Here is a 23,557-nt window from a genome sequence, read left to right on the forward strand (position 1 = left end):
AAAATATTTTATTTATCCTTTGCTCATGAAGCTTAGTTTGGCTGGATATGAAATTCTGGATTGAAAATTAGTTCCTTTAAGAATGTTGAACATTGGCCCCCACTCTCTTCTGGCTTGTAGGGTTTCTGCAGAGAGATCTGCTGATAGTCTGATGGGCTTCTTTTTGTGGGTAACCCGACCTTTTTCTCTGGCTGCTCTTAACAATTTTTCCTTCATTTCAAACTTGGTGAATCTGACAATGATGTGTCTTGGGGTTGCTCTTTTCAAAGAATATCTTTGTGGCATTCTCTGTATTTCCTGAATTTGAATGTTGGTCTGTCTTGGTAAGTTGGGGAAATTCTCCTGGATTATATCCTGAAGAGCGTTTTCCAACTTTTTTTCCATTCTCCCCATCACTTTCAGGTAAAACAGTCAAATTTAGATTTGGCCTTTTCACATACTACCATATTTCTTTATTTTATTTTTTTTTTTTCTTTTTTGAGACGGAGTCTCACTCTGGAGCCAGGCTGGCATGCAGTGGCAAAATCTCACCTGACTGCAACCTCTGTCTCCCAGGTTCAAGCAATTTTGCTGCCTCAGCCTCCCAAGTATCTGAGACTACAGGCATGCACCACCACGCCCAACTAATTTTTGTATTCTTATTAGAGACAGGGTTTCCCCATGTTGGCCAGGATGGTCTCGATCTCTTGTCCTTGAGATCCTCCCACCTCAGCCTCCCAAAGTGCTGGGATTACAGGTGTGAGTCACCATGCCCAACCACATACTCCCATATTTCTTGGAGGCTTTGTTCATGCCTTTTTAGTCTTTTTTCTCTAATCTCGTCTTCTCACTTTATTTCATTAAGTTGATATTCAATCACTGATATCCTTTCTTCTGCTTAATCTATTCAGCTACAGATACTTGTAGATGCATCACGAAGTTCTCATTCTGTGTTTTTCAGCTCCATTAGGTCATTTGTCTTCTTCTTTAAACTGGTTATTCCAGTTAGCAATTCATCCAACCTTTTTTCAAGGTCCTTAGCTTCCTTGCATTGGGTTAGAATATGCTCTTTTAGCTCGAAGGAGTTTGTTATGACCCACCTTCTGAAGCCTACTTCTGTCAATTAGTGAAATTCATTGTACATACAGTTTTGTTCCCTTGCTGGTGAAGATTTGTGATCCTTTGGAGAAGAAGAGGCATTCTGTTTTTTCGCAATTTTCAGCCTGTTTGTGCTGGTTTCTCCCCATCTTTGTGGATTTATCTAACTTTGGTCTTTGATGTTGATGACCTTCGAATGGGATATTTGAGTGGACGTGCTAGTTCTTTCTGTTTGTCAGTTTCTCTTCTAACAGTAAGGCCCTTTGTGCTGCAAGTCTGCTGGAGTTTACTGGAGGTCCACTCCTGACCTTGTTTGCCTGGGTATCACCAGCAGAGGCTGCAGAACAGCAAAGATTTCTGTCTGTTCTTTCCTCTGGAAGATTCATCTCTGAGGGGCACCTGCAAGATGCAAGCAAGAGCTCTCCTGTATGAAATGTCTTTCGGCCCCTACTGGAAAGTGTTGCCCAATTAGGATACAGGGAGGTCAAGGACCCACTTGAGGAGACAATCTGACCCATAGAAGAGCTCGAATGCTGTGCTGGGAGGTCAGTTGCTTTCTTCAGTGCTGTCAGGCAGCGATGTTTAGGTCTGCTGAAACTGCTCCCACAGCTGTTCCTTCCCCCAGGTTCTCTGTCTCAAGTAGATGGGGGTTTTATCTATAAGTCCCTGAATGGGGCTGCTGTCTTTTTTTCAAAGATGTCCTGCCAGAGAGGAGTAATCTGGCTGTCTGGCCACAGCAGCCCTGCTGAAATTCAGTGGGTTCCACCCAGTTCAAACTTTCTGGTGGCTTTGTTTACACTGTGATCATAAAACCGATTACTCAAGCCTCAGCAATGGTGGGCGCCCTTCCCCCAACCAAGCTCAAGTGTCCCAGGTTGACCTCCGACTGCTGCTGTTCTGGCAGCGAATTTCAAGATCACACTTTGCTTGGCTCCGTGGGTGTGGGACCAGCTGAGCCAGACAACTTGGCTCCCTGGCTTCAGCATCCCTTTCCAGGGGAGTGAACAGTTCTGTCTCACTGGTGTTCCAGGCATCACTGGGGTAAGGAAAAAAAGCAAAAAACAAAAAAACGATAAAACTCCTGCAGCCAGTTAGGTGTCTGCCCAAATGGACACCCAGTTTTGTGTTTGAAACCCAAGGCCCTGGTAGGGTAGGCACCAGAGGGCATCTCCTGGTCTGTGGGTTGCCAAGACTGGCCCGCAGTATCTGGGCCAGCATCCCCGGTTACTTAGGCTTAGTCCCTCAGGTCTTCCCTTGGGTAGGGAAGAATATTCCTGGACCCCTTGCACTTTCCGGGTGAGGTGACACCCCTCCCTGCTTCAGCTCACCCTCCGTAGGCTGCATCCACTGCCCAACCAGTCCCAATGAGACGAACTGGGCACTTCACTACCTTCTGCATCGATCTCACTGGGAGCTACAGATCAGAACTTGTCCTATTCAGCCATCTTTATCAGGATCCTCTTTTTAAAATTCTTCCTCGGATTTTCTACACAAACGACTATATCATCTGCGTAGAGGGACGTTTTTATTTTTTCCTTTCTAATCTTTACACTTGTAATTTCTTGTACATCACTTATTGGGGAGGCTAGAACTTCCATCACTACGTTGAATAGGAGTAGTGAAAACAGACATTTCTTGCTGTATTTCTGATCTTCGGTGGAAAATGTTCAGTCTTTCATGATAAGGTATAATGTTAACTACAGTTTTGGTTTCTGGTTTTAAGATATTCTTTATCAAGTTCACAAAATTCCTTTCTACTGCTTTTCCAGAATTTTTGTTGTAAATAAGTGTTTTTTTTTTTTTTCAAATTTCTTTCTGTGTAAGTTGATATAATTATGTTTTTTTAACCTGTTAATATGGTGGACTGTATTCATTGATTTTACGATATTGAATCAGCCTTGCATACCTGGAATAATGCTCATTTAGTCACAGTGCATAATTATTTTTATACATTCATGAATTCTATTTGCTAAGTTTTTTAGTGATTTTGGCAAATATATTCATAAGAATAAAAAAAAGGTTGCTCTGATATTTGTACCATATATCCAGTTTTGGGATCTAGGTTATATTGGCCTCATAGAATGATACTTTTTGGAAAGTGTTTCTTTCCCTTCTATCTTCTAGAAATTTGTGGAGAATTGATGTTAATTCTTATTTAAACTTTAGTAGAAACCTCCAGTAAAGTCATCTGGGCCTGCAGATTGCATTTAACTTACAACCTCAATTTCTTTAAAAGTTACATGAAATTTCAAATTATCTATTTCATACTACTTGGGCTGTTGTAGTTTGTTCATTTCATCTAAGTTGTTAAATATATGTGTTTAGAGTTCTTTTTAGTATTTCTTAATTACCCTTTTGATGGTTGCAGAGACTGTAGGGATAGTCTCTGAAATCGGGATTATTTCTGATATTGGCAGTTTGCATTTTTTTCTCTATTTTTCTTTGTAATTCTTCCAAGAGTCTTGACAATTTTATTAATATTTTTAAAGAACTAGTGTTTTTCTTTTATGAATTTTCTCCATTGTATTACTTTTTTAATTTTATTGATTTATGTCATTATGTATTTATTATTTCTTTGCTTGCTTTGGGTTTATATTGTTGTTCTCTTGGTAGTCTCTTTAGGTGAAAGCCTACGTTATTAATTTGAGACTTCTCTTTTACTTACTGCTAACATTTATTGCTATGCATTTTTCTTTCATTACTGCTTTAGCTGTGTTCAACAAATTTTATTAATTGTATTTTCGATTTCACTCAGTTAAATGTACTTTTAAAATTCACTAAAGCTTTCTTCTTTAATCCATGGGATATTGTGATGGCTAGTATGGAGTGTTAATGTGATTGGATCGACGGATGCAAAGTATTAAACCTGGGAGTGCCTATGAGGGTGATGTCAAAGTAGATTAACATTTGAGTAAGTGGGCTGGAGAAGGCAAACCCACCCTTAACCTGGGTGAGCACCATCTAATCAGCTGCCAGCACGTCTAGAGTATAAAGTAAGTAGAAAAACATGAAAAGAGTAGACTGGCCTAGCCTACCAGCCTACATTTTTCTCCCGTGCTGGGCCCTTCCTGCCCTCAAACATCAAACTTCATTTTTGAAACTTGGACTGCCTTTCCTTGCTCCTCAGCTTGTAGACAGCCTACTATGGGATCTTGAGATTGTGTGAGTTAATACTTATTAAACTTCCCTTTATATGTGTGTGTGTGTATACATATACACACACACACACACACACACATATATAGATATAGATATAGATATATAGTTGTATATATATAGTTGTGTGTGTGTATATATACACACACACACACACACACACACACAATTGGTTGCTTAATATAATTAGATTCAAAATGCTAAGGACTCTACTTCTAATAGTATGAACACTGATAGTCCTTGGCATGAACTGTTTAGAGTTATGCAAAGTAAATATATTTAACACTTCCGATTCACCCTTTATGAGAGGCAAGGAGTTTAGTGACTTTTTACATAATACCTTTGACCATATGTGGAGAACCAAGGGACATAATGGAGCTGGTTGGTTGCTCCTAAGTTCAGTGGATAAAGTGATGAAAGAAAATGATGAATTCAGGGATTCTAACTCCCAGCTTGACAAGCAGATACTGAGCCTCAAATCTGTTAAGATTGCTCTGAATAACAGTCTTATCTTCTGTAACGAAAGCTGAACTTGTGGAAAAACAGACACAATATCTTATTATGCAAGTGGCTGACCTGCAACAAAAGGTGCATGCAAAACCTCACCAGATGTCTACTTTTAAAGTGAGCACATTGATTGGAAAAGAACGGGACTCTGCTATTTGAAATGGGGACATGTGGGAGAACCCTGATGAAGCTGGGGAAACTGAGGTTGTAAACACTGAAAAACCCTTTTTTCCACAAAAAAAAAAAAAACAAAAAAAAAACAAAAAAAAAACAGCTTCCCCATCCCCAGTAGTGCCAACATTCCCTCCCCAATCCATGCTGTCATCAGCCTTTCTACCTTTGTCTGAGAAGATAAACCCGGTGCTGCCTGAGGCAGCAGTGATGGTCTCCTCTGAAGCAGTTGAGAGGCAATATAACGTTGATTCTCCTCAGGAGCCACCTACAACATCCCTGTTTGCTTCTAGACCTATAACTAGATTAAAGTTCTGGCTGGTCCCTAGAGGAGAGGTTCAGAGTGTAATTCACAAGGATGTGTTTGACACTTGAAAAAACTGCTTAATTTTCTAATTTATATAAGCAGAAATCTGGAGAACAGGCATGGGAAAATATATTAATGGTTTCGGATAATGGTGGAAGGAACATAGAGTTGGATCAGACTGAATGCATTGATTTGGGCCCCCTAAGTAGGCACTCTGCATTTAATATTGCAGCTCTAGAAGTTAAAAAATGTTCTAAAAGCTTATGTGCTTGTCTGGCTAAAATATTGATTAAGAGATGGGCCACTGTGACTGAGCTGGAAGTGCCTGATCTCCCTTGGTTTAATGTAGAGGAAACAATCTAAAGGCTTAGGGAGATTGGGATGCTGGAGTGGAATAGTCACTTTAGATCTACTCATCCCAGCTGAGAGGGTCCAGAAGACATACCCTTGACCAATGCCTTGTGAAATAGATTTGTGAAGGCAGCACTTGCATCTTTGAAGGGCCCTTTAATTGCTCTTCTCTGTGTGTCAGATCCAACAGTGAGAACCATAGTCGCACATCTACAAAATTTACATAAAATAAAAATAATTGGTTCCCGAGGTGCCAGGGGCCAAGTGGCAGCACTCAACTGTCAAAGCAAGGGTGAGCACAGCTGCCATAATGGACAGCAGAGGCAAATCGGCAATCAAAATAGTCTGACATATGTAGAGCTCGGGCGTTGGCTAATTAATTACAGTGTTCCTAGAAGTGAAATTGATAGGAGGCTGGGCACGGTGGCTCAAGCCTGTAATCCCAGCACTTTGGGAGGCCGAGACGGGCGAATCACGAGGTCAGGAGATCGAGACCATCCTGGCTAACACGGTGAAACCCCGTCTCTACTAAAAAATACAAAAAACTAGCCGGGCGAGGTGGCGGGCGCCTGTAGTCTCAGCTACTCGGGAGGCTGAGGCAGGAGAATGGCGTAAATCTGGGAGGCGGAGCTTGCAGTGAGCTGAGATCCGGCCACTGCACTCCAGCCTGGGTGACAGAGCGAGACTCCGTCTCAAAAAAAAAAAAAAAAAAGTGAAATTGATAGGAAGCCTACTGAATTCCTACTTAATTTACATAAGCAGAATATTTCTAGGTTGAATGAACAAAAGACTAATTTGAATTATAAAAGCAGAATCACAACCCCTCAATAAATTTCCAGACTTGATACAGTTTACAGTTCCAGAATTCCTTGAATGAAGGGAAGGTAGAGTACCCTTGAGGAAGGACCCTACTACATTAATGACAGTTTATGTTTTTAAGCTTTCTCTCATCCTTCCCCAAGGAGACCTCAAGCTTTTAACCAGGGTAACTGTGCATTCTGGAAAGGTATTTTGGGGACTACTAGACACTGGCTCTGAGCTGACGTTGATTCCAGGGGACCCAAAACATCATTGTGGTCATCCAGTTAAAGCAGGGGTTTATGTAGGTCAGGGAATTAATGGAGTTTTAGCTCAGGTCTGACTTGCAGTGGCTCCAGTGGGTCCCCAGACTCATCATATTCCCAGTGCCAAAATGCATATTCCCAGTGCCAAAATGTATAATTGGCATAGATATACTTAGTAGCTAGCAGAACCCCCATATTGGCTCCCTGACTGGTAGGGTGAAGGCCATCACCGTGAGAAAGGCAAAATGGAAGCCATAAGAGATGCCTCTATCTAGAAAAACAGTAAATCAAGAACAATATGGCATCCCAGGAGAGACTGAAGAGATTAGTGCCACCATCAAGGAAAGACGCAGGGGTGGTGTTTCCCACCGTATCTTTGTTTAACTGTTCCATTTGGCCTGATCTCAGCAGAGGAGGAGTTTAATAATCAAGTGGACACTGCGCAGCCTCTTTCCCCAGCCACCCCTGTCATCACCCAATGGGCCCATGAACAAAGTGGCCACAGTGGCAGGGATGGAGGTTACACATGGGATCATCAACATGGACTTTCACTCACCAAGGCTGACCTGGGTACAATCATGGCTGAGTGCCCAATTTGCCAGCAGCAGGGACCAACACTGAGTCCTCGATATGGCACAATTACTCGGGGTGATCAGCCAACTATCTGGTTGCAGGTTAATTATATTGGATGTCTTCCATCATGGAAAAAGCAGAGGTTTGTCCTCACTGGAACACCTAATCTTTGAAGGGCCCTTTAATTGCTCTTCTCTGTGTGTCAGATCCAACAGTGAGAACCACAGTCGCACAACTACAAAATTTACATAAAATAAAAAAAATTGGTTCCCGAGGTGCCAAGGGCCAAGTGGCAGCACTGAACTGTCAAAGCATGTTTCCTTTCTTTTGCCATATTTCATTATGATTTTTCTATTTTTGAGTGTCAGTGTATACATTTTTCTAGTGGTTGCTGTAGGTATTACAATATAGATACATGATTTTCATAGTCTACAGGGATAAACATTTCATCATTACAAGTGAAGTTAAAGAACCTTATCTTTCTTTAAGCCCTTTACTTGACAACGTTTAAGTTGTTTTACATATTTTCTCTGCATAATTGGAGAACCACATCAATGTTATGATTTTTGCTTCAACTGTTCAGCATACTATACAATATTCAGGAGGAAAAGGAAAGTCTATTTTTGCTCTTTGCATTGTATTTTTTCTGATTGAGAGGACTAATATTCCATCTACCATCCCACTACCACTCATTAAGCAGATGCTCTTCCCCAAGTATAGTAGAACAACAACACTGAAAACCAATTTCCTTAATTTCAGCTTCCTTGTAGGGCAAGAATATGGGAATTGAGAATAACAGGGCCTTCCACCCCTGCACAATACCCAAGTCACTAACAACATAAAAATGCAAACAACAGCAAAAATGACCCTGGGGGATTAGTGAATTAATTTGCAGAGTGGTTACAAAATCTTGTATAAAATTCCTGTTGTAAAAAATAAAAAATATAAAACAAGCAAAGAAACAAAAACAAGTGGACCATGCACAGAATAAAGCAGGGTGTTATAACTGCCTTTGAGGCACCAGGAGTTATCTTGCAAGGGCAACGTCAAAGCATCTCTTATAAATAGTCTCAAAGAGCTAAATAAAACTGTGATTAAAGAAGCACAAGAAAATATAATGATGTTTCATACAAGCAAAAATATTAATGAAGAGATACAAATAATTTAAAAAGGAAATATAAATTACTTAATTCTTCTGAATTGTACACTTAAAAACAGTTAAAATGGTAAATTTTATGTTGTGTAAATTTTACCACAATTTTAAAAATTGAAAAAAAGTTTATTTGTATTTAATAAAATCACCAATATTCTTAAATTTCCTAAAATTATATACCAAACCATCAGATTAAAAATTAAACTTGCAGGAGCAAGATGGCCGAATAGGAACAGCTCCAGTCTCCAACTCCCAGTGCGAGCAACACAGAAGACCAGTGATTTCTGCATCTTCAACTGAGGTACTGGAGACATCTCACTAGGGAGTGCCGGACAATCGGTGCTGGTCAGCTGCTGCAGCCCGATCAGTGAGAGCTGAAGCAGGGCCAGGCATCGCCTCACCTGGGAAGTGCAAGGGGGAAGGGAATCCCTTTTTCTAGCCAGGGGAACTGAGACACACAACACCTGGAAAATCGGGTAACTCCCACTCCAATACTGCGCTTGAAGCAAACAGGCACACCAGGAGATTATATCCCACACCTGAATGGGAGGGTCTCATGCCCACGGAGCCTGCCGTGTTGCTAGCACAGCAGTCTGCGATCTAACTGCAAGGCAGCAGCCAGGCTAGGGGAGGGGAGCCCACCATTGCTGAGGCTTAAGTAGGTAAACAAAGCCGCTGGGAAGCTCGAACTGGGTGGAGCTCACAGCAGCTCAAGGAAGCCTGCCTGTCTCTGTAGACTCCACCTCTGGGGACAGGGCACAGCTAAACAACAACAACAACAACAACAACAACAACAACAACAACAGCAGCAGAAACCTCTGCAGATGCAAACGACTCTGTCTGACAGCTTAGAAGAGAGCAGTGGAGCTCCCAACATGGAGGTTGAGATCTGAGAAGGGACAGACTGCCTGCTCAAGTGGGTCCCTGACCCCTGAGTAGCCTAACTGGGAGACATCCTCCACTAGGGGCAGACTGACACCCCACACCTCACACGGTGGAGTACACCCCTGAGAGGAAGCTTCCAAATAAAGAATCAGACAGGTACACTCGCTGTTCAGCAATATTCTATATTCTGCAGCCTTTGCTGCTTATACCCAGGCAAAAGGTTCTGGAGTGGACCTCAAGCAATATCCAACAGACCTACAGCTGAGGATCCTGACAGTTAGAAGGAAAACTATCAAACAGGAAGGACACCTACACCAAAACCCCATCACTACGTCACCATCATCAAGACCAGAGGCAGATAAAACCACAAAGATGGGGAAAAAGGAGGGCAGAAAAGCTGAAAATTCAAAGAATTGGAGCACATCTCTCCCTCCAAAGGAACGCAGCCCATCGCCAGCAACGGATCAAAGCTGGACGGAGAATGACTTTGACGAGATGAGAGAAGAAGGCTTCAGTCCATCAAACTATTCAGAGCTAAAGGAGGAATTACGTACCCAGCGCAAAGAAACTAAAAATCTTGAAAAAAGAGTGGAAGAATTGATAACTAGAATAATTAAGGCAGAGAAGGTCATAAACGAAATGACAGAGATGAAAACCATGACACGAGAAATATGTGACAAATGCACAAGCTTCAGTAACTGACTCAATCAACTGGAAGAAAGAGTATCAGCGATTGAAGACCAAATGAATGAAATGAAGTGAGAAGAGAAATCAAAAGAAAAAAGAAGAAAAAGAAATGAACAAAGCCTGCAAGAAGTATGGGATTATGTAAAATGACCAAATCTACATCTGATTGGGGTTCCTGAAAGTAAGGGGGAAAATGGAAAGAAGTTGGAAAACACTCTTCAGGATATCGTCCAGGAGAACTTCCCCAACCTAGTAGGGCAGACCAACATTCAAATTCAGGAAATTCAGAGAACGCCACAAAGATACTCCTCGAGAAGAGCAACTCCAAGACACAAAATTGCCAGATTCACCAAAGTTGAAATGAAGGAAAAAATCTTAAGGGCAGCCAGAGAGAAAGGTCGGGTTACTCACAAAAGGAAGCCCATCAGACTAACAGCAGATCTCTCGGCAGAAACTCTACAAGCCAGAAGAGAGTGGGGGCCAATATTCAACATTCTAAAAGAAAAGAATTTTAAACCCAGAATTTCATATCCAGCCAAACTAAGTTTCATAAGTGAAGGAGAAATAAAATCCTTTACAGATAAGCAAATGCTTAGAGATTTTGTCACCACCAGGCGTGCCTTACAAGAGACCCTGAAGGAAGCACTAAACATGGAAAGGATCTACCACTACCAGCCATTGCAAAAACTTGCCAAAATGTAAAGACCGTCGAAGCTAGGAAGAAACTGCATCAACTAATGAGCAAAATAAACAGTTAATATCATAATGGCAGGATCAAGTTCACACATAACAATATTAACCTTAAATGTAAATGGACTAAATGGTCCAGTTAAAAGACACAGACTTGCAAACTGGATAAAGAGTCAAGACCCATCAGTCTGCTGTATTCAGGAGACCCACCTCACATGCAGAGACATACATAGGCTCAAAATAAAGGGATGGAGGAAGATCTACCAAGAAAATGGAGAACAAAAAAAAGCAGGGGTTACAATCCTAGTCTCTGATAAAACAGACTTTAAACCATCAAAGATCAAAAGAGACAAAGAAGGCCATTACATAATGGTAAAGGGATCAATTCAACAGGAAGAGCTAACTATCCTAAATATAGAGGCACCCAATACAGGAGCACCCAGATTCATAAAGCAAGTCCTTAGAGACTTACAAAGAGACTTAGACTCCCATACAATAATAATGGGAGACTTGAACACCTCACTGTCAACATTAGACAGATCAATGAGACAGAAAATTAACGAGGATATCCAGGAATTGAACTCAGCTTTGCAGCAAGCAGACCTAATAGACATCTATAGAACTCTCCACCCCAAATCAACAGAATATACATTCTTCTCAGCACCACATCACACTTATTCCAAAATTGACCACATAATTGGAAGTAAAGCACTCCTCAGCAAATGTAAAAGAACAGAAATTATAACAAACTGTCTCTCAGACCACAGTGCAATCAAACTAGAACTCAGGACTAGGAAACTGAATCAAAACTGCTCAACTACATGGAAACTGAACAACGTGCTCCTGAATGACTACTGGGTACATAACAAAATGAAGGCAGAAATAAAGATGTTCTTTGAAACCAGTAAGAACAAGGATACAACATACCAGAATCTTTGGGACACATTTAAAGCAGTGTGTAGAGGGAAATTTATAGCACTAAATGCCAACAAGAGAAAGTTGGAAAGACCTAAAGTGGACACTCTAACATCACAATTAAAAGAACTAGAGAAGCAAGAGCAAACACATTCAAAAGCTAGCAGAAGGCAAGAAATAACTAAGATCAGAGCAGAACTGAAGGAGATAGAGACACAAAAAACCCTCCAAAACATCAGTGAATCCAGGAGTTGTTTTTTTGAAAAGATCAACAAAATTGACAGACCGCTAGCAAGACTAATAAAGAAGAAAAGAGAGAAGAATCAAATCGACGCAATAAAAAATGATAAAGAGGATATCACCACCGACCCCACAGAAATACAAACTACCGTCAGAGAATACTATAAACACCTCTACGCAAATCAACTAGAAAATCTAGAAGAAATGGATAATTTCCTGGACACTTACACTCTCCCAAGACTAAACCAGGAAGAAGTTGAATCCCTGAATAGACCAATAGCAGGATCTGAAATTGAGGCAAAAATTAATAGCCTACCAACCAAATAAAGTCCAGGACCAGATGGATTCACAGCTGAATTTTACCAGAGGTACAAGGCGGAGCTGGTACCATTCCTTCTGAAACTATTCCAATCAATAGAAAAAGAGGGAATCCTCCCTAACTCATTTTATGAGGCCAACATCATCCTGATACCAAAGCCTGGCAGAGACACAACAAAAAAAGAGAATTTTAGACCAATATCCCTGATGAACATCGATGCAAACATCCTCAATAAAATACTGGCAAACCGGATTCAGCAGCACATCCAAAAGCTTATCCACCATGATCAAGTGGGCTTTATCCCTGGGATGCAAGGCTGGTTCAACATTCGCAAATCAATAAACGTAATCCAGCATATAAACAGAACCAAAGACAAGAATCACATGATTATCTCAATAGATGCAGAAAAGGCCTTTGACAAAATTTAACAGCCCTTCATGCTAAAAACGCTCAATAAATTCGGTATTGATGGAACATACATCAAAATAATAAGAGCTATTTATGACAAACCTGTGGGGAAAAGATAGGTCAGCCTGTTACTGTGTCTATATAGAAAGAAGTAGATTTAAGAGACTCCATTTGGTTCTGTATTTTGAGATGCTGTTAATCTGTGACCGTACCCCCAACCTTGTCCTTGCAAGAGACATGTGCTGTGGTGACTTAAGGTTTAATGGATTTGGTGCTGTACAGAATGTGCTTTGTTAAACAAGTGCCTAAAGGTTGCTTGTGGTTAAAGGTCATCACCATACTCTTAAATTTCAAGTAAGAGAAAAACACTTGTCTCCTACACATCCCTGGGCAATGGAACATCTCCGGGTAAAACCCATTTTGTGCTTTGTTTACTAAGCAAAGAGAAAACCACCTTTAGGAACAAGGTGGGATTTGCTGGAGCAATACTGTTAAAAGGTTTATGGAGATGTTTGCATATGCATCTCAAGGCACAGCATTTTCCTTGAACTTCTTCAGGTCACAAAGTTCTTTATCTATATGTCTTACTGCTGATTTACTCCCTTAACTTTTAGATGGTAAAGGTAATTATCAATAAATACTAATGGAACTCTGAGACCGGTGCCAGTGTGGGTCCTCTGTAAGCTGAATGCTGGTCCCCTGGGTCCTGCTTTTCTTTCTCTATACTTTGTCTCTGTGTCTTAATTCTTTTCTCAAGGCTCTCATTCCACCTAATGAGAAACACCCACAGGTGTGGAGGGGCAGGCCACCCCTTCACAAACCCACAACCAATATCATACTGAGTGGGCAAAAACTGGAAAATTCCCATTGAAAACTGGCACAAGACAGGGATCCCCTCTCTCACCACTCATATTCAACATAGTGTTGGAAGTACTGGCTAGGGCAATCAGGCAAGAGAAAGAAATCAAGGGTATTCAGTTAGGAAAAGAAGAAGTCAAATTGTCCCTGTTTGCAGATGACATGATTGTATATTTAGAAAACCCCATTGTCTCAGCCCAAAATCTCCTTAAGCTGATAAGCAACTTCAGCAAAGCCTCAGGATACAAAATGAATGTGCAAAAATCACACGCATTCTTATATGCCAGTAACAGACAAACAGAGAGCCAAATCAGGAATGAACTTCCATTCACAATGGCTTCAAAGAGAATAAAATACCTAGGAATTCAACTTACAAGGATGTAAAGGACCTCTTCAAGGAGAACTACAAACCACTGCTCAATGAAATCAAAGAGGACACAAACAAATGGAAGAATATACCATGCTCATGGATAGGAAGAATCAATATCGTGAAAATGGCCATACTGCCCAAGGTTATTTATAGATTCAATGCCATCCCCATCAAGCTACCAATGAGTTTCTTCACAGAATTGGAAAAAACGGCTTTAAAGTTCATATGGAACCAAAAAAGAGCCCGCATTGCCAAGACAATCCTAAGTCAAAAGAACAAAGCTGGAGGCATCACGCTACCTGACTTCAAACTGTACTACAAGACTACAGTAACCAAAACAGCATGGTACTGGTACCAAAACAGAGATACAGACAAATGGAACACATCAGAGTCCTCAGAAATAATACCACACATCTACAGCCATCTGATCTTTGACAAACCTGAGAGAAACAAGAAATGGGGAAAGGATTCCCTATTTAATAAATGGTGCTGGGAAAATTGGCTAGCCATAAGTAGAAAGCTGAAACTGGATCTTTTCCTTACTCCTTATAAGAAAATAAATTCAAGATGGATTAGAGACTTAAATGTTAGACCTAATACCATAAAAACCCTAGAAGAAAACCTAGGTAGTACCATTCAGGACATAGGCATGGGCACGGACTTCATGTCTAAAACACCAAAAGCAATGGCAACAAAAGCCAAAATTGACAAATGGGATCTAATTAAACTAAAGAGCTTCTGCACAGCAAAAGAAACTACCATCAGAGTGAACAGGCAACCTACAGAATGGGAGAAAATTTTTGCAATCTACTCATCTGACAAAGGGCTAATATCCAGAACCTACAAAGAACTCAAACAAATTTACAAGAAAAAAACAAACAACCCCATCAAAAAGTGGGCGAAAGATATAAACAGACATTTCTCAAAAGAAGACATTCATACAGCCAACAGACACATGAAAAAATGCTCATCATCACTGGCCATCAGAGAAATGCAAATCAAAACCACAATGAGATACCATCTCACACCAGTTAGAATGGCAATCATTAAAAAGTCAGGAAACAACAGGTGCTGGAGAGGATGTGGAGAAATAGGAACACTTTTACACTGTCGGTGGGATTGTAAACTAGTTTAACCACTATGGAAAACAGTATGGCGATTCCTCAAGGATCTAGAACTCGATGTACCACATGACCCAGCCATCCCATTACTGGGTATATGCCCAAAGGGTTATAAATCATGCTGCTGTAAACACACATGCACACGTATGTTTATTGCTGCACTATTCACAATAGCAAAGACTTGGAATCAACCCAAATGTCCATCTGTGACAGACTGGATTAAGAAAATGTGGCATATATACACCATGGAATACTACGCAGCCATAAAAAAGGATGAGTTTGTGTCCTTTGTAGGGACATGGATGCAGCTGGAAACCATCATTCTTAGCAAACTATCACAAGAACAGAAAACCAAACACCTCATGTTCTCACTCATAGGTGGGAAGTGAGCAATGAGATCACTTGGACTTGGGAAGGGGAACATCACACACCAGGGCCTATCACGGGGAGGGGGGAGGAGGGAGGGATTGCATTGCAAGTTATACCTGATGTAAATGACGAGTTGATGGGTGCAGCACACCAACATGGCACAAGTATACATATGTAACAAACCTGCACGTTATGCACATGTACCGTAGAACTTAAATTATAATAATAATAAAAAAAGAAAAAAAATTAAACTTGCAAAAAATGAAATTTTGCAGTCAGAAATACAGTAGCAGTTTTAAAAAATTCATTAGAGTCAATTTGAGCTGCCAGAGGAAAGAATCATTGAACTTAAACAGAAACGAATAAAATGTATGCAATCTGAAGAATAAAAATAACAAGTTAATAGTATCAGGTAAATGTAGGACACAATTAAGTGATTCAATGTAAATATAATTGAAGTATCAGAATAAGAGGAGAGAGAAATTGAGAAGAAAAAATATACATATGACGAAATGATGGCTAAAAAGTCTCAAATGCGATAAAAACCATCCGAGAAACTCCATGACTTCAAAGTAGAAGAAAGGTAAGTAGATATGCATCCAGACAAATTAGTAAAAATGATAAAAGACAAAGTCAATGTCTTAAAAGCATCAAGATAAAAATGAGTAGTTACATACAAGGGAACCTAAATAATAACAAATACAAACGTGTTCTCATCAGAAATCATGGAGACCAGATAGTAGCAAGATGACATATTTAATGTTTTGAAAAACAAAAAACAAAAAACTCTCAACTGAGAATCTTGCATCTTAGAAAGGTATAATCCATAAATGAAAGATGAAGACTACCAGACACAGAAATGTTGTTGCTTGCAAACTTACCTTATAAGAAAAACAAAGTTCTTTAGGTCAAAACCAAATAATTTCAGAGAGAAATTCCAATACACACAAACAAATCAATAAGGATAATTAAGTAGATAATTATGTGTAAGTATAATTAAAACTTTTTATTCTAATTTTTTCTCTTAACAAAGTAAAATATTATATATTGAATAAGATCTTGAAATCGATGAAGGACAATGACGTCAAAATGTCTGAAGTGAAATAATACTGAAAACAGCAAGATAACATTTCATCCAAGAACAGTAGAATATTGGGTGTTGCTGGGTGAAATGTTTTTAAATTGAATAGAATTCAATCCCTTCATTTTCTAGGTGGCAAAACCGGAAGTCATAAGAGAAGAAAGGATTTCTCCAAGGTCTCACAGTGAGTTTGTTCCAAATCCCAGACTATTATTTGGGTCGTAACCTAGTTCTCTTCCCTTTCCGTTGTGCCAGATTTTGAACTACTGTAACAAAGAATAGGACAGTGCATTTAAGTCATCCACTTAGGTGTATTCCAAAATTTCTCTAATCAAAGGACCAAATGTTTACTTAATCTTGGACCCAGCATTATTTCAAAAGGTGAAATATTTTAATGAATAAATGCAATTTCTTAAAATATACATCAACATTAGAGAGCTGCATAGAGCTCATTTTAAAAATTAAAGTGTAATATTATAGAACAAATGTTCTTCCTGCCACCCTTTTATGATTTTTAGAACTCATAGAGTTTCAGGATTGAAAGAAAGAAGATTTCAAGATTTAATTTAGGCATATTTTTTGTTTCATATGAGAATATTAGAGCACATAACTGTCCAGCATCTATTTGAACACTTTCCAGAGTCAGGGAGCTCAATTCCTCTCACAAAGCAAACAATTTCTTCCTTGAATCTCTCTAATCATTGTAAAAACCTTTTGTACCACCAGCTGAACTCTGCCTCTGTATACCCTACTCAGACATCCAAAGGGAAAACAAATACACCTCTCTGAATTCAGTCAAGTCTCTGATCAAGACCATTCAAACTGTCTTATATATTAGATTAAAGCAGAATAAGAACAGGTTAGCAATTTTTTCTATGTGCTCATGTTGCTGGCTCTCATAAACCAAAGCCTTTTAGGATTGATAAATGTAATTATTCAACAGCTTTCAAAAGTGTCTCAAAGAGCATAATTTTATATTTCCAGTACTGTGTACCTTGGTGAATGCTAATTTTGGAATCTTAAGTCTACCTGGGGACAAAGTTGTCTACTACCAGACATTTTATGAGTTCACCTGAGGAAGTGAGTTCTTATTTGAGTATATTTTACTGGCTTTCTGTCCTATAGTGTTGATTCACTGATTCAAATTATCTATCAGAATTTTTTTTCTAAAATATATAAATATTTATACTCCCTCAGTCCTTTACATGAGGCCAATGCATTAATATTGTCAGAGCATCTAATAAAGTGTCCTAGTGCAGTAGCAAGTCCATTTCTATGCCTGTTTTCAAACCTTCTCTCTGTGCCCCTGGTACTTGCCTCTTGGATTCTCTCACTACCTTGGCCCCATCCATGTTCTAACTCTTGCTACTTACCTCATTATCTCCCTGTGAACAACCCATTTGCCCCAGTTTTTCCAAGTTTGGATCTCAGACTTCTTGTTGTTCATCTCTTGAACTTTCCCAGATTATAGGTTTTGATATACATATATATGCTCTACTCTGATCTGCTCCATTCCTCTGGGCCCACACAGGCCCAGGCCAGAATCCCATTCTGTGTTGAGTCCCTTCCTCGCACAATTCAGAGTGGACTGTTACAAAAATCTTTTTCTATAGCTGAATCATTTCTTATGCATGCCCTCACAAAAGAAGTATTAAGTACCTGCTGCATAGAAGGCCATTCATTAGGGACAGAAAGAGACATCCAAGTGAATTAACCATCATTCCTTTCGTCAATAGCATAAAAGTCCAGTAATATTTTTATGACGTCTTACTGAACTTACGACTGTCTGACTCCAGACATCAGTTCAGTTCAACGAGCAGCTTCCTTTAAATGGAGCTACCAATATTTGAGAATAGTGGAATGTTTAAGAATATGGACTTTGGAATCAAACACATTTGGGTGCAAATTCCAGCTCTGACATTTACCAATTTTGTGATCTCATCTATAAAATGGGATGTATTCATGTCTCTGCCTTTTGGGCTAAGATCAAATGTAAAATGGGATATAGAAAAAATACATCTTATGAAACCATTTCAAGGATATATGCAATAATGTGTTTAAAGAGCTTACCACAGTGCTTGAAGCTCAGCAAATACTTAATAAAGGACAGCTAATTTGATACTTGCTCTATTTGAGAGAAATGTGGTGAATAGTAAGATAATATGTAGGAAAGAGCTTTACAAATGAAAAACCAGGTTTTGGCCTATGATTCAATAATAAATTGTGCAAAAAGATAGCTATGTTACCATGCTTAGGAGGACATGCGGTGGTCCACCCTTGCCAGGCTTCTGTGAAGGAGAAGTAAAGGATAAAAATGCAAATACTATTACTAGCTTTAATGAGTAAGAAAGGCTTGGGGCAGTGTTAGATAGCAGCAGGGTAAGGGATGAGAAAGAATGTCATGTATTATGTCTATACTATATGGTAGGTGCAACTGCTGATTTGACCCATGAGAAAACTGAAGTTGGGAATGTAACTAGCAGCCATGGTCACTGGTATAATATGGCTTTAGCATTGGACAGGCATTGGGGAGTGTACTACATTTAATTCAATGTGACAGACAGATTATTACACTATCCAAGATGAATCTTAGGATTTCTCCCCAGTTCCTGGGCCTGTGTTTCCTCTCTTCTCTGAACTTCTCTGACTATCTTGCCCAGTGCAACCTTCTCTCTTTCTCTCTCCTTTATATTACTCTGCCTCTCATCTTTCTCTGCCTCGCTGTAGAAACAGTAGACTGGTTAAACTGTCTCACTGTGAGAAGCATGGGGAAATGGGAGAAAAACGGGTGTGAGAAAATCACTCTGGAAACCTTCCATGTCTCTAGACTTACCAATAATAGCCAAATCTCTCATCTCCTGTCCTGCCAGTCCACATACTCATATTCTGACTGGTCTGAAAGAATTCGTTTTACTGTGAACTCTTGATCAACAATAAAATTCTTTGGAAACTGACTAATGTTATAAATATGTAAATGTTTATCTAATAAAACTTTCACTCACATTTGACTTCTACTATAGTTCCCCATTTATGAGTTCATAAAATCCTCATATTATTAACATGAGACTGTGGCCAGATGGATAGGTATGTAAGTGTGCGTGTGTGTGTGTGTGTGTGTGTCTTTAATTATTGTTCATATTTGACAACTAAGTAAAGTGAGGCCCAGAAATCAGTTTGACACACTCACACAGCTTAGCAAGTTGTAGAGCTAGCTCCTTTGTATTAACATTTCTATTTTTTTACTTACATACATTTAGTCATCCTTAACCAAACCGGTAACTTTCTCTTGTTCTTCAAGTTATACATTTGCTTGCCTAAAAAGGTACCTGAGAGATGAAATAAAATCTGAATGCATCTTACATGCAGGAGAAAGAGAGTCTTGTTTTCTTAATACAATTTACCTCCTTCCTTCTGGGCAAGATTCTTTTGAGACATCTGAATATTCACCCTTCCATTTTATTTTTAATCATGTTACTTCCCTACTCCCACCTCATTGTGAAAGCAAGAGGCTGGGAAGCAAAAAAGAAGGCTTCAGTCTAAGTCCTTCTCTTCCTATCCTGTTCAATGTTGTATATTTAAATTAAAGCATCATCAGTTGTGGTCAAACATAAGGTACACTGACTTAACAAATAATGGCCCAAGCCTGGGACCAAAATTGTGTGTGTGTTATCTCTTGGCATAGTGAGAAACACTAACAAGAATGTTTTTGCAATTACTGAAAACATTTTTATTTCCCTGGGAAACAAATCTCCAGCTTTGCTCTGTAGTGCTTTTCAATCTGTACACTGTTTTGAAGTGTTGCTGTTCACAGAAGAACATCTGTGCCTTGAGTTCTTTGTTGCTTCCGCATATTTCAGACAAAGTCAAGACTGCACAGTCTGTCTAGAGTAGCATGGGTATCATCTTCAATAAGTTTTCTTATGCAGTCTTTTCAGCAAATGTCCCAGGCAGCAGAAGACTATCAATCAGAACTAAAAAGTAAATCTTGCAACCAATAGCAATGTAAGTCCTTGACCCCTCTTTCCACTCTGACAATTCATAATTTAATCGACAAATGGTGCTCAGGAATTGCCAGTCCAACTTTCTGCTAGATAAGGGAGTCACAGAAAGGTGAAATTAAACTCTATAGACAGATTGAGGACTCACAAGGTGCCAAGAAGTTTTGTACTTACCACCTTTAACGAAAAAGCTATTAAGGAAGGTAGTAACAAGAAGAGCTGCCATTTATGGAGTGCTTAATACACATACCAAGCTCTCTGATAAGCATTATGTATGTATTTAATCCTCACTGCTTGAAAAAGTGATATAACTTAATTTTACACAACTATTAAGTCACAGAGAGAAAGGGGACTCAAGCCTAATTCTGTCCAATACCGAAGCCTGTTCTCAAACACTTGGCAAAACTGCTTCCCCACTTCATAGATGAAGAGGAAAACTACAGTTCAAAGATGGTAAGCAGCTTACTCAAAGTCACAAAGGAGATAGAGCTGATGTTGAGCAGACTGTTGCCAAAGTGCATGCTCACACCTTGCTTTCTGTTGCGTGACTTTCAATATTATTTAGTCAGCTAAAGTAATCACTACTCACACGTCCCTCAAGTAACAAAATTCTTTATAAAACTGAGCTCAACCAACAGAGAAAAGGTGGCTCTTGCTAACAGATTTATTTTTGTATATGATATGATTTTTATATTTCTGATGTTCAGCTTTACTATAAAATTGGTTGACTCCCTTGAGAAGTTTGACTGTGAAGTATGAAATGATGTGCCATCATGCACACTGTAACAATGGGCCTTTTAGGGAGTTAAGGAGTGGAGAGAAGATTCATGACATCATAGACATCCAGCAAATAGAAAGGCAGCTGAAAACAGGGAAGGCAGCAATATGGGCATGTAGGTTATCTACTCTGGGAAATCAGAAGACATAAATCAAACTGAGGGTTAATAAAACCAAGTGATACATTTTTATTTCTGAAAAATAACCAAGATTGAGTAATGCTGTAATTAGCACTTTGCCTTTAACAATTGAAAATCATCTGGAATAAATAGGACTAATGGCACTGAAAAGGGCTAGAGCTCCATAAAGCAGAGAAAGTGCAAGCTAAGATGCTCAGTTGGAATCCTGACAGGTTTCCCGGAATCCTGATAGGTTTCCCTCCTCCCATTAAACACTGTTTTGTTGTTTTGTTCTTTGGCTGCTGTTTTTCTGTTTTTTTTTTTTTTTTTTTTTTTTTTTTTTTTTTTTTTTTTTTTTTTTTTAATTTGCTTTATATGGTAATGCATAGTTTGTTAAATAATTTAGGGATTTAACACATTTTTGTTTTATCTAAAAAATTTGTCTTTTCCATATGTGATTTTTGTCACATTTTTTCATATATCCCAAATAAGCACCACTGATTACCTAAAATGCACCAGGCAGATTACCAGGGCGATTTTATTTAATGCTCACAGTCAGTGTTGAAGGTAATGATTAACAGTTATTAAACTGCTACTATGGGTCAAATATTTTACTAGACATTTGGTATTCATTCATCCATTCATTCATTCATTCATTCATTTGAGAAATATTTTAGACTTAATATGTATTAGGCACTGAATTATCTGCAGTTTTTTATAGCCCTATACTCTCCAATAAGCCTGAAATGTAGGTATTCATTTTAGACATAGATAAATTGGAGCTCCAAGCAGTCAAAATAACTTTCTCAAGTTCATAAAGTTAGTAATTCGCAGGCATAGAATCCGGTTATTGTGAATTTGTATCTGGTTATTGTTACATTCTCTGGGCACTGCTTCTGTTGCACCTCTTTGGTACACTAATGAGAGTAGACATGAGTAACAAAGATAAGAAAAAGAGCTTTTATTCTGGCTTCTATGCTTCCAATTAAGCAGACAGTCAGTGAGTCACATTATTTATAAAGCACATAGCCCTGTATTATGGTCTTCAGCACCTACTATTGACTAGGCTTTGTGACATGTATTATTTTATTTCACAGTAACCCTAGGAAAAAAGCAATATATGTTACTGTTGTTGTTGACATGGACATTTTATTTGTGGTTGTCCATTTTAGACAGTTGTGCTACATGATTTTTTTATTATTTCAAAATATTAAATTATAGCGGAAATATTAATATGTTATAAATTTTATAAATATGAATTTTGTGACTTAGAAATGTATTTCTTCCTACAAATATTATTGTATTACTTAGGCACTTCCTAAGTTTTCTTAGAATAACTAATAAGACTAACGCTATTAACAAACACACTCTCTCATTGTCAATCGATTTATCATATTTTTCTGTATATATAAAACTAACTCATAACCTAATTAAATGACTGAAAGTTACAATGTTAAACATGTACTGTATAAGAACATGCCCCTAGACTTCTGACACACCTGCTTTTGAGTTCTACTCTTCTATGAGACAAATCTATTTATTGCCTGATATATTCAGCATTTAAACTTACTATCTATAAAATTACTATCTACCTCACAGAATCATGAAAAAGTAAATAAGATAATAAAAGTAAAATATTTTATCACTTTCCTTGAAAAATAAATATTAATTCCATTTACATATAAGGTGAATTAAGCTCAGAGAAACAGTGATTGGCCCAAGGTCACAGAGCTGGCCAAAGTTCAAATTCTCTTGGTCAGTGTCCTATACTGTTTTTCTTTCAGATGAGCCCATGTATTACCTATCCCTCTGGGAGAAGACTGAAAACACATACAGACACACACACATACACACATGCACGCACGCACGCACACACACCAGAAAATCACCTTCAGGAGTATACATGGGCAATTGCAAGCACAGCAAGAAACCCAACCAACTTAGTAATTCTATGAGTTTATGAGTGATGTAGAGTTGACAAGTACATTGCTATCAAAGGAAAATAAAATCTTTAAGCATTTCTGGATTTCCTACTGATTTGAACCCAAAGTGAAAAGATGACTGGGCTAAAAGAACTGTGGCATCCCAGAGAGAGGAGTGGTTACTTCTGACTGATTGGGGCCAGGGAAGGGACACACAGGGAAAACTTCTTATAGGAAATGTCACAGGAACTGGAGTTTGAATGGTGAGAAGAATTGACCAGGAGAATGGAATGGTGTGACACTCCAGATAGATAAATTAGAATAAGAAAAGACATGGAGACGTGGGCTCACATGGCCTATTCCTGGAATATCAGATACCTCAATGTGACTCAAGTCTAGAGAACATGGGGAGCCACGGAAAGAAGAAATCAAAAAATTA

This window comes from Rhinopithecus roxellana, chromosome 7, assembly GCF_007565055.1.
Source record: "Rhinopithecus roxellana isolate Shanxi Qingling chromosome 7, ASM756505v1, whole genome shotgun sequence".
Taxonomy (NCBI): domain Eukaryota; kingdom Metazoa; phylum Chordata; class Mammalia; order Primates; family Cercopithecidae; genus Rhinopithecus; species Rhinopithecus roxellana.